We start from the raw sequence: 16,996 nt of genomic DNA on the forward strand, positions 1-16,996 counted from the left end.
CGACGCCCAACAGTCTCCTTTAATTCAGTAAAGCCTAATTCTAATATCAAATAAAACATATTTGAAGCCATCAGATCTAGATTATTATTTGGATCCTCACCAAATTGGATTAAATTTAAATAAATTCCAGCTACCTAAATATATCCCCGATTTCAAGCACAAATGGCTAAGAAATGAACAAAAATGTCAGAAAACACCCTTCACTGTGAAGTTTAAAAGTTAACTTTACTTTAAAAGAAGTCAGTAAACCAATCACCTCAGAATTACCAAGTAAAGTAGACTATTACATTTAATGGACGGACAAAGCAGTGTTAAAGAAATTGAGAAAACATCCCTGGATCTGTCCCTTTATCCAGATCTCCACCAAAAGTTACTGGGGTCTAGTCTTTGTTGAGGCCCATCCTCCATCCAAGTTTTGTTGAAATCTGGTCAGTAGTTTTTGTGTAATCGTGGTTATAAACCAACCAACCAACCAGGCCAAAACATAATTCTTCTGTGTTGGTTATGAAAGTCCTGGTCAGATCAATTATGCTGTGCTAGGAACATCACCAAAGCGGTGATATCAGATACAGAACAGCCAGAGCGCCTGCTCTCCTGGATTGTCAGGTATCGACACGTCGCCGCGATAAAACAACATCTTTCAGACGTGTAATCCATGTCAAGGCTGCGGGAGAACATTATCCCTTTTTCTAATTGATGGAACGGGGCCCTACTGTGTATGGCCCCGTGAAGGTCTGTCTGTCCACGTATGCGAGGAAGACATAACCCTAAACCTCAAAGAAGACAAAACCAGCCGAGAAGAATAAAAGATCCTCAATCCACTGTCGCGTTCTTGGAGGAGGCTGATACCCGCGTCTCGCGTTAAGCCAGCAGTAAGTGGCAGAAAATACGACCCGAGCTGTCAAGATACCCTGCGTTTATGAAGACACAGATATGCATTCTTCTCGTCTCACGTAATCTGCTGCTAACCATTTCCGTGCAATGAATTCGTAAGACCTTTGCTGGGTTGAATATATGAAAAAAAAAAAAGAAGAAGAAGAATCCTCATTATAATCCCCCTGGCAGAGGCATTCATGAACGGTGGCATTTGTATTCAAAGTCAAAGTGCATTCACCATCAAAGAGGAGTGTGGAGGAAATCCAGCCGTCTCTACTTCATTTAGGTAATAGAAAGATAGGGAGGAGAGGAGATTAAGGGAGGGGAGAGAGGGAGAGAGAGAGAGAGAGAGAGGAAGAAATGCAAGATAAAAAGTCACCTCTGGGGATTAGTGCTTTTATATGGTATGCCTGCAATAAGTTAACCGTTCATATATTACTTTCCCTGCTAATATAATATTAACGGTCTTCTGTGTGAGCGCAGCAGAGGCCTTTTAACATGCGCACCTATTAGCATTTTGGGAAAAAAAAACAAAAAAAAACAAGTGCCGATGAAGTTACGGCTGCCAACTTTTTTCTGCACCGTAATGGAGTTTGACTTAAGCACACACAGGAGTTAAACTTGGAGGATGAGCCCTTTTTTTTTTTCCGTGGCCGAGCTCCCGGGATGCTTTGAGAACTGAGAGGGACAATTAATCGATCGCGCAGCCAAAGGTCGCCGCCGAACACCCAACTCTTGATTTAAAAAAAAAAAAGACGTCAAGCGAAAAGGGAGCTTTAGCGGGCTGATACTCACTCCTGAACACGAGCGCCGCACAGAAGCTGTTTTTACATGAAACAAAATGTGTGGTTCTTTTGATTCCACTAACAAATACTCCAAGTAGTCCCCCCCCCCCACTGCTTGTCTTTGAGGCCCCGTGATGTTGACTTCCACTCTTATCGAAGACTTCAGCAGTTTTTACCGAAACTAAATGAAAGAGGGGCTGTTCTACAGAAGCTCTGCTCTCCTGCTCATTGAAGGGGAGAATATAAAGGCAGCATTCTTTCGCTTCTCTTTTTTTTAAAGAAAACTTTTGTGGACTGCTCCCGAGTAAGATAAAAAATGGAAAGAGAAAGAGAGAGAGAGAGAGAGACCGAGGTGAATATAATAGCGAGAAAACAAACAGCGGAGCCATCCGAAACACAATGAAAGTCCCACACAATGTACAGTTTGTTAAACGTGGTCTGCACATTTAATCTTTTCTCGCGTGCCTCCTCGCTCTCGCTCTTTCTAGTCGTTCTATTTATGCTTGTATTTTAGTGTTTTGTGCAAGTGTTTTTCAAACTCTGGCAGAATAATTTAAAGGAAGCACTTTTTTTTGTATCATTCTCGAATGGAAATGTTTGGACAGAGAGCGTGGGAGGATTAGAAGACAACGGCTGTTTGACGAGATGTCGGCTGTCAGTGCAGGTGTAGGCTCAGACTCATCAGAGGCAGGGGACCGCAAGCAGTCAGTGATTCATGAAACACTTATTAAGCAACTGGAAATAGTTTAGAAGCATCGGCTGCAACTTTACAATAGAGAGTTGTTTAATAAATGGCGACTAGAACGATTACGGGAGCTGTCGATGTCTTTATTGTTAAACCATTGCAGATCAAAATCTATCTGATGTTACTTTGCCGGATATGTCTGTGATCAGGGTGTTCCCGAGGAGAAAAAAAAAAAATATAATAAATAAAACTTAAAAGAAATAAACAACTGTGGTAATGTAAGTACACATTTCAGTAAAATATAGAACCCAGGTTCTCGAACTGTTCAGTTTTACTAAGCTTATTTCTTTTAAAGACACAGACACACGGCTCTCTAACGATCCCTTCCAATCTGCATGAATCGAGTCTGTCGCTTCGCCACCGTCGCTCATCATTTCACAGCGGCCATGTTTCAAGCTCTGCCCCAGAAGTGCCTTCTCAATGTTAAAGGCCAACATGACAAATTCCCTTTGTGATTGGCTTACGAAAAAAGAAAAAAGAAAATTCCCCTCTTATTGTCCCCTGTGCTCCATTTCCACTGTGAGGTTATATTGATGCTTTGCTCGACCTGAGATCAATAGCTTGTCACGCCTCATTAGGCCAAGTAGAAACGCTGTTTGCTGCGCGCCTCGTCGCGGGCTCGTGTACAGTCTGCGGCCGCCGAGCGTCCCCGTGATGCATGCTAACAGTGCAGGTCTCATGGGTGCTCTGTAGCTGGCTCAAGGTCGGGGAGGGGGATATCACCCGGGTGCTGGATTAACTGCCCCCCGGAGGTTTTTCATCTTCGTGAAACAGAGACTATATACTCGGCTGCTTGACCTTGGGGAGGAGGTTGTATTCTGTCCCTCAGGATCCGACAACATGATTTCAGAGCTGTGGTCAGTGGCTCCGTGTCCAAGGTGAATGTTCAGGAAATGACCCGGCAAAGTGAGATGAATTCACATACATTTCGTTTCCATTTCAAACTTTTCGAGGAGACGTCCCCGAGAGACGGCGCAGAGCTTGTATGCGTCTCACATCTGAACAACTTACACGCACTCTCATGTGAATCTATTGATTGCTTTGCTTTAAAAATATGAGCTGGGAATTGCGGCGCCCCGCTCTTTGTTCTGAGCCGGGGAGTGTAATATGACGAAGGCAAATACAGTGACTCGCCAGACGTTCCGTAGTAGATCAGTTGCTCTTAAAGGATCAAGTGTTTGTCGAACATGAAAGTTGAGGGGTACAGTTTCACTCTAACTTTTCGTGTCTTGTGTTTCTTTTGTGGTTTTCCGACGTCCTTTTCATCTGTTTTAAATAATAAAGAACCGACGCGCTGTTAGAGTTAATATATCTGAGGCTTCTCACCAGAGGAGATTTCGTTATTGATATCTTACAGCCGCATTTTTTCTTTGATCAACTTAAAAGAAAATCTCAGCACACCGCGAGCTGATACGCTCGCAGACACGACACAACCCACTTAATTATTTGTTTTTATTTTGTCCTAGAAATCAGTGGGAACTTCTTCTCCTCCTATCTTTTCATCCTCCTTTATTTAATTATTATTATTATTATTATTTTTTTTTTAACATTCTACCAAACAGTCTTAATCACTGATTTAATAAATACTTCCTTTAAAGCGCCAGCAGCCACTGGGCTGATTAGCACAGAAGTCCCCACGAAAAAACAAAAAAAGAAACAAACAAAAACCTCCTCCATAAATCCATTACAGGCCTATTCAAGTCACGCTGGATGAGGTTTCAGTAAAAGAGCCTTTGCCAGATGGTTTTCTGGGAAAGGATTTTCAGTTAATACTACACGATAATGTGTCTCCTCCCTTCGCTCTGTGTTTCCCCCCATTGTTCCGCTCACTCCACAGCCTCTGTGCTCCCCTTCTGTACGTGTCTAATAACCATGACGCGTGATAAGGCCGTCTGCATACTTTTATTTTTTATTACACTGAACTTGATAGCATCACTGTGCATTGTGCGGAGCTGGACATTGCCCTCTCTGTCTCTATAGAGGACTGATAAATGTTCAGCTGTGTGATTCACGTCTGTGCCTCTGCATAGTGATACAATACCCACCCTCTGCTAGATGACTGCACACCACACACACATACACACACACACACTAACACACAGTGTGACTCTCATTCCACAATTGGGCAGCCAGTGGGCTTGTTAACTGTTAACCGGGCCACCTCCAGCTGTATTTGTGGTGACCACGAGGGGTATTTTAAGCCAAAATGTGATGCTTTCCTCACCCTTACCGAGTGACATTTTGCACCATAACTAGGGATGTCCGGATCGGGACCGGAGCTGATACGGGCATTTTTCTGCTCATCGGAATCAGCAATTTTGAACGTGGACCCAAGGCCATTTTTGTTTTTTGTTTTTTTTTAATGTCAGACTACAATTTATGGCAGAACGCAGACATGCGCCTGGCGTTACGCTGGCCAACCTGTGGATAAAATGTCTGCAGTGTGGAATTAACTTTAATCAGAAAGTCCAGTCCAGCGGCGATATGTAACATCTGCAATATGACCGTTTCGCGGTTGAGCTGCATTTAATTTAGTTACTACTCAGTTGACACGACGTATACAAAACAAACACTCTGGATAACCAGCTCGTCTCCGTGGTAGAGGATCAGGGTTTTCTTCGTCATCTGGAGCTTTTGAATCCCCGGTGTGCCCTACCATCTCGGCATTACATTACATTCACTCCACTTTTAAGTTACAACATGCTGGTACGTGCGCTAGTTTCGTGGGTCACATACAGCAGAGCACGTAAAACAGGCTATCAAGGAGATGCTCCATGTCATTTTACATGACAACGTAAGGAATATGAAAAAAGCAGTGGGTGATATGGAGGTACCAGGCGTGGGCTGCGTCTCACACACTTCATATGGCTGTACATGAGGGTCTGCTGACACAGTGCAGCGTCATAGACTCACCTGCTAATGCAAGGAAGGTGGGCGGCCAATGTTGCAATACCATATGCAGAATAAAAAAAAGAGACATTTGAAAGTATATACTTTGTTGAAACGTACATTTTTAACATAAACCAGCATTTATTCTGGTGATTGGGTTGCAAAAAACAACAAAATAAAAAGTAAATCATCATTTTTACAAGCTCTGCTTGATATCTTCAAGGCTGAATCTTGATTTCCTAATTTGATCCATCAGAAAGCTCTCTGCAGTGTAAAAACGGTTCATGTGTGCTTTCAGTCTTTTCGAAGTAGTGCAGAAATACACAGCCAGATCATTTACTGAGTTATTTCTGCTTAGAGCTGCAACTAATGATTGTTTCCATTAGATAATTGTTCAGTCTATAAAATGACAAAAAACTGTGAGTGTGAGTGAGTTTCTTTGTATATTCTTTGCACTTGTACTGCTCATGTGACCTTGTCAAATGACGTTCTGATTAACTTTATTCAGAGCACCAGTTTTCATTGCATTTTTAATGCCCTGACTAAGACTCTTGGCTCCCCCATTAGTTTAAAAAAGTCGATGGCTGGAACCGCAACAAACGTTTGACGCTCTTGCCTGAAAAATTACCGACACAATTAATCAGTTATCTAAATAGTTGGCCGTTTTTGTTTTTTTTTTTTCTTTTAATCGACGAATCAGAAAAGCCACTAATTGTTACAGCTCTCTCTCTGGTGAACCAAATATGCAAATGTTCTCAGCTCTTTGTACTCACAACACAAAATGTGTTTGCAACAAGTCATGTGTGCAGATGATTTACTCCTCTATGTTTTGCCTCCGAGCATCTGTATGAAAATGAAGAACATTTACCCTCAGTGGTAAACCAAATTTAAATTCCCATTTTGTGTTTTTTTTTTCCCCCCCCATTTTATCTTCATTCCAGCCATGATGAATTCTCCGAGTTTGCCAAAGAATTCACACGGGCATAGAGGCAGGAGAGCCAGGTGGCCGCGCTCGCCACGCCTGCGTCTTCAGGATTACCTCTCCAAGGTCGGAGTAGTTATCTTTCCCAGCTTCCTGTCCTTCTTATCCTCCACCTTTCCCGTTCTTTTACCCCCCCGGAGCTACGGAAAGGACAGTCCCAGCTGGAAGGAAACAGAAAAAGATGAGATGGTTATTCAATATGGTTTCGGATTGATCTCTGTGGCATGATAAGAATCAGGTGCTTTATCTTCTTGTAAAGATGACACATTAGTTATAATTGGATACAGGAAGACACTCCATTTGTTATTGACATTGTCAAGGCGATGGAATGGGCAGCCCCCCCAAAGTATTTTGTTATCTGGGTGATATATGAGGCCACAAATGAAGGTCCCCAGGTAGTTTTGCTGAGATGTAGAGACGGGATATGCCACCAGCATGTGTGTGTGTGGGTGTGTGTGTGGGTGTGTGTGTGTGTGTACACTACATGCTGTGCGTGAGTCAGTGAAATTGGTTATTGGAGGCTGGTATCAGATTCTATATATCGCAGATTGGTTGTGATGAGTGTCAGCCTAATGCTCGGTCTCTGCTGAGTGGCAGACTGATGCATTCTGAAACAGCAGACAGCAGCATATGTCTGATTTGCCCCTGACTGTCATGCGTTATCACAGATTGCATGATGGGAAGAAATGATGGGAAAGCAGTCTGGTTAAACATAAGGGAGGTATCACCATTGATTCATCCTCTCTCTGAAACGCACTTCTCTTTTTTTTTTCCCCTCTCTTTTTACCACTGTCCTAAACTCTCATACGCTGTCATTTGAAGAGGAATACTTGAGAACAGGGTGAAGTCAGCCTTGACAAACTGCACTCTGATAGAGAACAACAACAATGGTTGCGTTGGATACATTGTACTGAGGGTTTTATTATCTATGTTCAGGAGACAGAGATGGAAAATCAATGGAACAGAAGTCAAAAGTCAAGAAACTTTGTTTTGCCTGCTGTTGCTTGGATGTTTGACCTTCACTGTGCAGAATGGTGCGCGTGCAGCTTGACTCTGGACGACTGTTTTTCAACGTTTATCTGCTCAAAGAGGAAAGTTTCTCTCGGCTCACCTTTAAATCTTAGTTTGAAAGGTCAATGAGTAGTTTTTGGAGGAAAGAATTCAAACTCAGAATTGTAATATTTAAAATACTAACAAGGCTATAATACAAAATCAGAAATATGTGCCTTTTCCATTACTGAATAACCAAGTTGTAGTATGTAGTGAGAGAACCCGGTGACGCTGATGAGTTCCATAGACTAGATAAAATATTCCTGCAAAACTTTAAACTTTCAAACGCTGTCAGAAATGACTGCTGTCTTGATTTGATTAACAATAGAGGTTAAGTTGAGTTTGAGTACTGGCACTTTTACAGTTTACAGTGAACCTTCTGGAATTCTGGGACTTTTCGGCACCGCCCGCTTCCTATTGGTGCAATCTGTTCACTTTTCTCAGTGTGTTGCTGGTAAATCTGGCCATAAAGCACAATGATGATCCATTACAGCTGCTGTGAGTGATATATCTTTATTAGAATAAGTGTTAAATAGATTTTTATAGAGACTAAATTCATCTCTCCAAATCTCCAGTGCACATCTTATGTCCAGCAGAAAGATTTTGCGGTTAAAAAAATAAATAGATTTTTAAAAGAAATTGCATACTAATGTATTCTGGGTTTTTCTTCAATACAGGAGACAAAGTAGATGTTAAATTGGTACATTTTAACATTTTTGACGTGGTAATTAAATGAGCCTGTGGATAAAACATATCAAATACAAATTACTATGTAAAGTAGAGCACTGTGATGGCCTTGATACAGGACTGGAGGGGATGTTTCTCCTTGCCCAGTAAAAGCATAAAATGAATATTGATGCAGGGCGCATTACAGACCCTAACCCTAGCCCTAAGTACAGTACAGTGAAGGTTTAGATATATTATCTCCATTAAAGTGGTTTAAGCAAAACATGGTGGATATATATGGCGCATTATGGTGGATGTGCCAGAGGTTCAGCTGCCTGAGTGAACGACAAGAATCAACAATAAAATATAATCTATGACAAATTCGGTCCCTGCTCCTGCCACTCACGGAGGACTTTTTTTTTTTTTTTACATTACATTAAAAATGTGTCTTTCTTCTTTCCCGTTTTCTGCTACTTAGTTTACGTTGGGGCATACTGCTCAGCGCCGGCATTGAGAAGTGCTATAGGAGGCGTACCAAACACCTACAGTATCTTCCTTCCTGCATGAATAAATTGAACAATGGGGGGGGGGGGGGGGCTGTCAATCAAAAACAGGAAGGTAGCACTCTGCGACGCAAATAAGCAACAGGGATGTCTCCCCATGTTCCCCTCAGCAGAAGCACTGTTGTGAATTAACTGTGCAGTGCGATTTAGAGCACATTTATGTCACGTTCGCTAACCAACAGCCAGACCTGCACTACTTAATACCCCATTTCTATAGGCAGCGAGTCGCTCCTAATAGAGGAGTACCATCAAAGCCTCTCTCCCTGCAGCTTCAGAGCAAAGCCTCCTGGGCACCGGCTGCTCCCATGGGTACTGGCAGGTTGACAGCCCAGTGATTCCAGCAGGCTTCTTCCCAAGGCCAAGGCATTTAACTAGACTTCCCATCTCAGCCATTATAGCCTGCATCTGTCTCTCTCTCGCTAACACAAGTTTACACGGTGTCAGTTTATGCACCAACACGCGGCCTCACGTGTGCAAATCTGTCGAGGCAAAAAAAAAAAAAAACTTTCTACAATATCGGACTGGAAGTGAGATCATAAAACAGGTTGTGCAGGTTCATCCCTCTATATGTCTTATGCACAGAGGAATACTTTGCAGTCTGGTCCACACAAATCCAGACTCCCCAGTTCTGCTTGTGCACATGTTGTTCACTCCCCGAGTCCCCAGGCTCCGAGCTGATTATAATATGCCCTGCTTTGGAGAGGAGAGACTTTGCGTATCACACAGACACACACACTTTTCCTTTTATGTTTCATTCAAACCCTGTTTCCTCCCCTCTCTTAATATCACACATGGCCTCTCGCAATTTGTTGCCATGAGACTCGTCCATAGTGTCGGTAAATGAACTTATAGGAGCGGGCAGTCTTATCCTTTTATTCCTGAACGTGACCGCTGAGTGAGGAGCGAGTCCAGCAGTGACCTGTGTCATGTCTTAATCTTTTGCCGTGTCAAAAATCCAAAATACAGTGATCTGAAAATATCATCCAAATGGATGATTTCCCATGTGAGCAGCAACCAGGATTATAGTGTTAACTTCTATTTGGGAAGTGGGTTCAATTTTAAATCTAACATGTCTTTTCAACCTAGGGTTAGGATTAGAGAGATGATGTCTTACTCTGTCCCTATAAAAAGAGTTTATTCATTTGGAGGTGATTTTAAGGAGAGATCTCTCCACACTGCTGCAGTGAAATGTTACCAGATGTGTACCTGTGATAGAGTAAGGCACCATGAAGATAAAGAATGATGAGCTAACCTGTGAAGGAAATGATTTGACATAAGGTCAAAGGTTAGAATAATATAAATGGATTTTGACACTTAGTCAGATTTCACCTCTGATCCATCCCATTCACTTTGCACCCGTCTTATTCAATAGCTTCTAGGTCATTTGAACCACTGACTCAAAATCAGATTTCAGTGGAATCATTTTTTGTCATGAATAATTTTTTGAAAAGTCACCATTTTCAAGGTGCAAAAAATCTTTTCCCATTTCATTTTATTTTGTGCTTACAAATATAGCGAGGTAATCCGTGGAGCCGAGTCAGTGAAGGGACAAAAAAATTTAAGGTCATGTTTGATGACACCCTATCATGAGAAGGCTCTGTTTGCTCCAGCTGAGTTCAGGCTGGTTTGGGCAGTCATGTTTGACAACCAATCATCTAATCCACGCTTGTTACAAACACTGTAGTAGCCTTTTTATGTATGTATGTAGGGTCTTTTTTTTACTTTTGGGCCAGGGAAGACAACAAACAGCCTTTTAGTTATCACTGACTCAGATAATAATAACTACTAATAGCATGATCTTTTTTTCTGATTGCACAACATGCTGGCATCTCTTACTCACACAGGGGAGAGACTCACTTCCCACACACAGCACCTTCCTTAAAGGGGACGCTCAGCTGGTAACACAAGTGAGAGCCGGACAAGGTGCACGTAAGACGCCATAAGCTTAGATATTGTCGCCAACGTGCTACTGTAACAGATGCTACCCCTTTAAGTCAGGGGACAACAAGTCTTGTGTCAACTTCATTCATTGCTGTGTAGAGCTGTAAGAAACTTTGCCGCTGATTTATCCAGCAGGTGGGAGAGTTTGCACGGTGCGATCTAAAGGCTACAGGTCCACCGGCGTTCCAAGGTTGTGTAGGTGGCTAAATGCTGATTCACAGCAAATCATCGCCGCTTTCATCCGATGTGAAGCAGTGCCAGGGCTTAGGGTGTAAGATGGGCTATCTAACAGCATTGATCAACACTTTGTGCTGAACACGCTAAAAGTTCTTTTTTTTCGCAGGGATTAACTAATTTGATCTCCCCTCTTTCTTGCGAGGAGGAGGTGAGAGAACAGATTGCGCGAGTCTGCTGTTATCCATCACAAATATGTGTAACACTGCGGGGGTCCAGTTAGTCAGTGTTTTTACCGTCTTTGTTGAAGGCGTCAGCATAATGCGATGACAGACGCTCCTCGGGCTTCGTTTTCCTCGCGTCTCATAAATGTTGCACAGGCAGGATTCTTTTGAGGGATGGCAAACCTGGGCTGCAGTCAGGTACTTCAAACACAGCAGCAATATGTTAAACAAACTATATCAGCTGCCCACCTCAACGCTCTGCAGCCAGCGTGTCATTATGTATGTATGAGTGTGTCCGTCGCCTGCTTTTCTGTAAATTTGTCTGTGTGTGTCTTATATCCTCGTGCACACAGTACACACACTACATTTCCTGTTCCCCGAACAAACGTATTAGATCGCAAATATCACACTGTGAGAAGCAAACTGCCCGTAGCTTGCCGCAGGATATTGTGAATTAGCCTCGGCCATGGCACATAATGGCGTGTGTGCTTTGGCATGACTCTCTGAAACAATGAAACGTGTCTGTGCTCTGAAACACTGACACCGTATTATGTAAATGGTAGGCTATGATACTGATAATATGGAGCGACGCGCCCAGCTGAGAGCCAAGAAAAAGCAATTAAGCAACTGTGAAGATTCTGGGTTTATGGGGTTACCGACACCATATGGTGCATATTTATGTGACTAATGTGGGTGCGATTGTGTCGACGGTAAAGTGATGATGAGGGAATAAGACAATTAGATGGTGCATTCGTTTTCAGTCATGCTAGCGGCGTGGCTCTTGCGATGCTTCTCAGTTGGACCAGCGCTCGGGCTGGATTGACACAAACGTTCATGGTCCCCAAACAAGATCCCCTGACTTCTCCTTCAGCGGCATCATCGGATTTCAATTCCAGTCAATCTATGTTTTGCTAGCAAGCAGCACAGAGGGTGTGTGTGTGCCTTTGTTTACGTTGAGCTCAGCCTCTGACTCAGCTCAGCACACACCAAAGACTTTCAATCCAGCGGCTTCTTTTTCCTCGCCTCGTCTCCGGACATTAAGAAAAGTAGGCACTAACATAAGCGTGTTAGCATTATCATTGCAAGCAAGACAGCATTAGCTCAAAGCCCTGCTGTGCAAGTGACAGCTTCACAGAGCCACCAGCAGAGAATCTTAGTGTCTTGGGTTATTTCCGTATTCGTGGAATACTGAATGGTATCACTTATTTCAAAGTTTTAAAATGACATGATATGATTAAAAAAAACTTTCATATTATACCAAACACATTTTTTTTCCCTCCATCATTCTCAAAAGAAAAGGGTTGCCATGGAGTTTTCATATGGAGGGGAGAGAGAGGTGTGAACGCCTACGATCTCCAAGAAATATTCTCAAAAGTGGAGTCATAACCAGGCTGAGCATTTGAGATAAAACGATATTCAGTCACAAACGCCCACATTTTTCATCCACTTGCATTCAGCTCCATGTTACTCTAATTTCCATCTAGAATCCAAAGTTGTTATCTAATTACTGTCTTTAGGAGATCTCACTTTGCCTTCTCTTTTTTGTTGTTGTTGTTGTTGTTGTTTTTTTGTGTCTTTCTATCGGGTGATCATTTGTACATGGCGCAAATTTAAGCAACTTTAACTGTAAAGTACCCCAGGGGGGTTGTAGAACAGAGAATTGGTAGGGTTTGTTGCACAGCTCAGTACAAAATGAAGTATTCAACAACTGTATCCTCACTGCAGCTGTTTGCTGGATGTTATATGATCCTCTTTAATACTATTCTGACTTTCTATTTATTTATCTATTAGTCTGATGAGTTGTAGGTTTTGTTGAATAGTAATCCCTTCATAGCCGATGAGTGCAGCTGTGCATGCAGATGTGTCTTCATTTGACTAAAAGGCTGATTAAGGGTGATTCATCATTTTGACATTGTAAATGTGATGGACATGATAATTAGCCCATATGGAAATGTAATGTATGACATATATGCCCATATATTAACAGTGATGCTGCCATATATGTTACCTGTAAGGCAATATAGGATTTTTCATTCAATTGTGCTTGATTGTATGGAGGAATAGGTTGAGAACACATTATGGAATAATATGCTGTGGCCATCCATGTTAACAATATACATGTAATTCTGTAAACACATCAGTTTTAACAGAAATTAAGTGCCCACAGTAATAATGCATATATACATATATATTTAAATACTAATATGATGAATTGTTCATATATATGTACTTATTATTTGATGCATATATGTATAGTTTGTATATAGGACATTTATACAACTACATATACAATAGAATTTGCATATGTACATGACAAATAACACAACACATTTTTAACATGTATGTAATATTCAAACATATATGTATATTTTCATATTAGACTTTATACAAACACATAGTTAAGATGTGCATGTGCAATCAAATTATATATTTTTCATATTTATGTGCATACTATTATATGCATATTATGTATAGTTTGTATACTGGATATTTATACCTACACATATATAGTAGATTTTGCATGTGTTCCTATATCAAAATATATATAAGATCAAGTTTTAATTTACAGTTTATGTACTTAAGAAATTATACATTCATGCTAATTCATAGTTTGTATTATATACATACATGTTTTTTGTAATTAATGATATACTGTATTTGTGACGGTATGGGCAGGACATACAGTATATTTTAGTTTATTACACTATTCTTATTACATATATGTACATATATCACGGTTGCCTATGGGAGATCACAGATGCATTACTGAGCTGAAGCTATAACATCATATACATGCAAAACTGAGCTCCACCTTGAACTCCTGGAGCAGCCTCGTTGAGAACGAGGGTGTCAGATGGTCTGTCACCTCAGCGTCGTACCCCCGACGCACCTCTTCACCAACACTTCTAATCCGTCACTGTTCGACCAGACCCAGCTGAGTGTCGCGGCGAAGAGTGGTGACTGGATTCTAAGTTCATCAACAGGTAGTAAAAAGCCCGGAATAACATGATAAATCCTTCATGATCCCAGCACGGGGTTACCATTAAGTCACGACGAGTGAATAATAGTGGTGTCTATGATCTCCCACTGGGCCAAGGAAGAAATTAATATCCTCCGGTGTGAACTAATTGGCTCGGAGCCTGAGGGTTGAGAGATGAGCCTGATGAGGAGCAGGGCGTGTGTGTGTGTGTGTGTGTGTGTGTGTGTGTGTGTGTGTGTGTGTGTGTGTGTGTGTGTGTGTGTTAGGTGTCCGTGTGTGAGGTCACATGTTTGAGCGTCTCTGTTAAATATGAGCGCCTATTTGTGTGAAGCGTGCCAAAATGGTTCATGTGAATGCATTCCTCACAGCATACATCTCTGCCTTACAAATATCCAGGACACAGCAAAACAACATTTGTCTCGTACAAACTAAAACTCGATTTTCATTTTTCTTCTGAATTTGCAGCTGCGAAATTGCTCATCCTTTTAAAAAGAAATCCATCAGTGCCTTGGAGAGAGGGAACGTGAATCGTATGCGGGAAAGAGGGAGCAGGCGCATCTCAGATTTTCATCCACGACATCAGTGATCCTCTCTGAATTCCTCAACATGGCATAATCCCCAGCCAGCGGGGAAATGTGAGAAACTTTGCAAAGTAATTTACACTCTAATGTCTATTTTCCCCAAGAACAGCAATGGGACGCAATTTAAGGATAGCACTCACATATTCCTTATTTTTCTAAGATAATACCAAGAGGCTTATGTTGAGTTCAATCAACTTATTGTTTTTTTTCCCTTGAACAGTCATGCTCAGAATAGACAAGTAACATCAGGCTGAATGAATGGTTTCCTACTTTCGAAGTTGTTCTGCGTGCAATCAAAAGTTTGAAACGCACTCTGAGAAGTATCAGGCAATCAGTTTCTGATAAATATAGATATTTACAGATGCCGGCTGTTTTTCATGTAATTTGTCGCAGGAAGTCTGTGTGATTGCCTCTCATGAGGGAAGGATCACGCTGTCTGTCAGGTACAGAATCTATCAGCATCCTTACATTGTAACAATAGGTGACGAGATGACACTGAAAGAAACAGATTTATCATAAAAGAAATGGAAACACGTGGCTTGATCACTGACACATGTTAAACTTTCCTACACACACATTTTCATTTCAAGCCATTTGAAACACAAGCGGTCAGATTACTGGCTGTTGGATCTTTAGGTGAGGATTGTGAGATACAGAAGCTCTTAATGGTCATGGCTCAAACACATCATTATTACATACAGTATATGTTTTATTATGTACACTGATGTGTATATTATCCACAACTGCAACTTTTAGCTTTTGTCAGGCCTTAACTTAAAATGAAAGTGATTCGATGATCAATATACTTGTGTTCATCTGACATTACTACACATAACACGATGGATCCAGCGGTCTTTTGTGTCTTAAATAGCCTCGGCTACTAATTCTCATCATCTTGGGAACATGAATAAAACTGAACTTGAAGTTATCACAGGAAAATAGAGGAAATAATATGTTTGACCCATATAATGTGTAGGCCTTACATAGTAGCAATTTCAATTTTGCTGCATGAAATAAACATATAATCTTAATCCCTCAATCAGCGACAGTTCCTTGACATTACATGACTAACACTGATTACTGTCAAAAATATGGATTTTCTTGATTTCTTATTGTAAATTTCACATCTCCAATAAGTTGCCAATACACCGTTTTTCCTTGGCATTCCTTCTTTACCCCTTATCCTCTCTTCTTTTGCCTTTCCCTTGTCAAGTATCCCCCGTCATCATTTGTCTCTTCTTCTTTCTCATGGGGCGCTCTTCCACCCTCTTATCTTTCTCCTCTCCTCAGGCAATCCCTCCCTCCCCTTATCCTCCTCTCAGCCTGTGTGGCTCTCCGTGCTCCATTGCCCTTTATGACCTGTAATCCATGCTTATTAAACAAGGTGCCTGTGCCATTAAGAGTGGAAAATGAGCCCTAATGGCAACGCCGCTGGCGGTGCCCGCTGCCTCAATGCCATTTCGCACTTATGGGCAACGCTACATTAGCACCCTAATTCGAGTGGCCTTGCATCGCTGCCTCTGAAAATATTTTCATAATTTCCCTCTCTCTCCACCAACCTTCCACTGTCTTCAGATTGGTGGGGATGGCCGGGTTGGATTGTCAGAAGCCTGCGGCCTGAGCCAAAAAGAAAATGGCTAAACCAAGGTAAAGCTACTTTGTCAAGATAAGTCTATCAAGGGGACACAATACACCTCTTTTGTTTGTAACCTCTCATGCCCCACAGTGGAAGGGCCTCAATAAATCATGTGGCAAAGTGATAGTGGTAGGAGTCTGATGGAGGGAGTTGAAGGGGCACAGAGAGTTGAAGGTTCCACATGATGGCAGATTGATTTATCTTGTAGTCACTTATGTTTTGGAGGACAAAGCAGTGAGGACGATAGAACAACTCTAGGTGCGTGGACTGGATCATTATAGGAGTCTTCCTGCGCCTCATGAGAGCAATGATCTTAATCTCTGAGGCACTAGAGGATACACTTAAGGGGCGTGCCCTTGGCTCATTGAAGTCTCAATTTGAATCTCAAACAGCTCTCCAGCAGGAATGACACGTCTTACGCTTCCGCAACGGTGACAGCCGTGGCCAGACACACTGTGTTGGGATGTTTGCGGGCGGTCCATCCATCCGTTCCATTCTCGTCATCAGGGTATCTCAGACACACCTTGAGGGGAGAAAGAAATGATCAGATTTTGGTGGTCAAAGGTCAAGTTCATAACTCAAGCATTGATATGCTAATAATGACAACATTTCACACAAATGTTTCCTATGACAAAATGTGGAAGTGGTATTTCTATATCCAAAAGGTCAAAGGTCAACCCTGCTGTGACATCACAATATTCTGCAGTATCACTTCTCTGTGCATTAGTTAGGATTTCAGAGAAGCAAATAGAAAACACAACAACAAATTTGAAATAATATGAACAAAATAGAAAACACAGCATCCAATTGGAATTCACAACGGCAGTGTCGTGATGGTGGACTTATGTGTGTTGTATTCTTTGGTGCTTCGTGTTTCGGTTCTGTTCATGTGTTCTGCAGAGGC

The 16,996-nt window shown here is 41.8% G+C and overlaps 1 long non-coding RNA gene across 2 annotated transcripts in view; it reads left to right on the forward strand.

The window, feature by feature from the left end:
• Positions 1 to 16,626, forward strand: part of LOC119014102 — a 34,264-nt gene extending 17,638 nt beyond the window's left edge. The window contains exons 2-4 of one of the 2 annotated variants that reach the window (XR_005072881.1): positions 14,341 to 14,899; positions 16,032 to 16,103; positions 16,485 to 16,626. This is a non-coding gene — a long non-coding RNA (uncharacterized LOC119014102). Of the gene's footprint in view, positions 1 to 14,340; positions 14,900 to 16,031 lie in introns of both variants that reach the window. The other variant, XR_005072880.1, reaches the window with a different exon arrangement.
• Positions 16,627 to 16,996: the final 370 nt, after the last annotated feature.

Source organism: Acanthopagrus latus, chromosome 23 (assembly GCF_904848185.1).
Source record: "Acanthopagrus latus isolate v.2019 chromosome 23, fAcaLat1.1, whole genome shotgun sequence".
Classification (NCBI taxonomy): Eukaryota; Metazoa; Chordata; class Actinopteri; order Spariformes; family Sparidae; genus Acanthopagrus; species Acanthopagrus latus.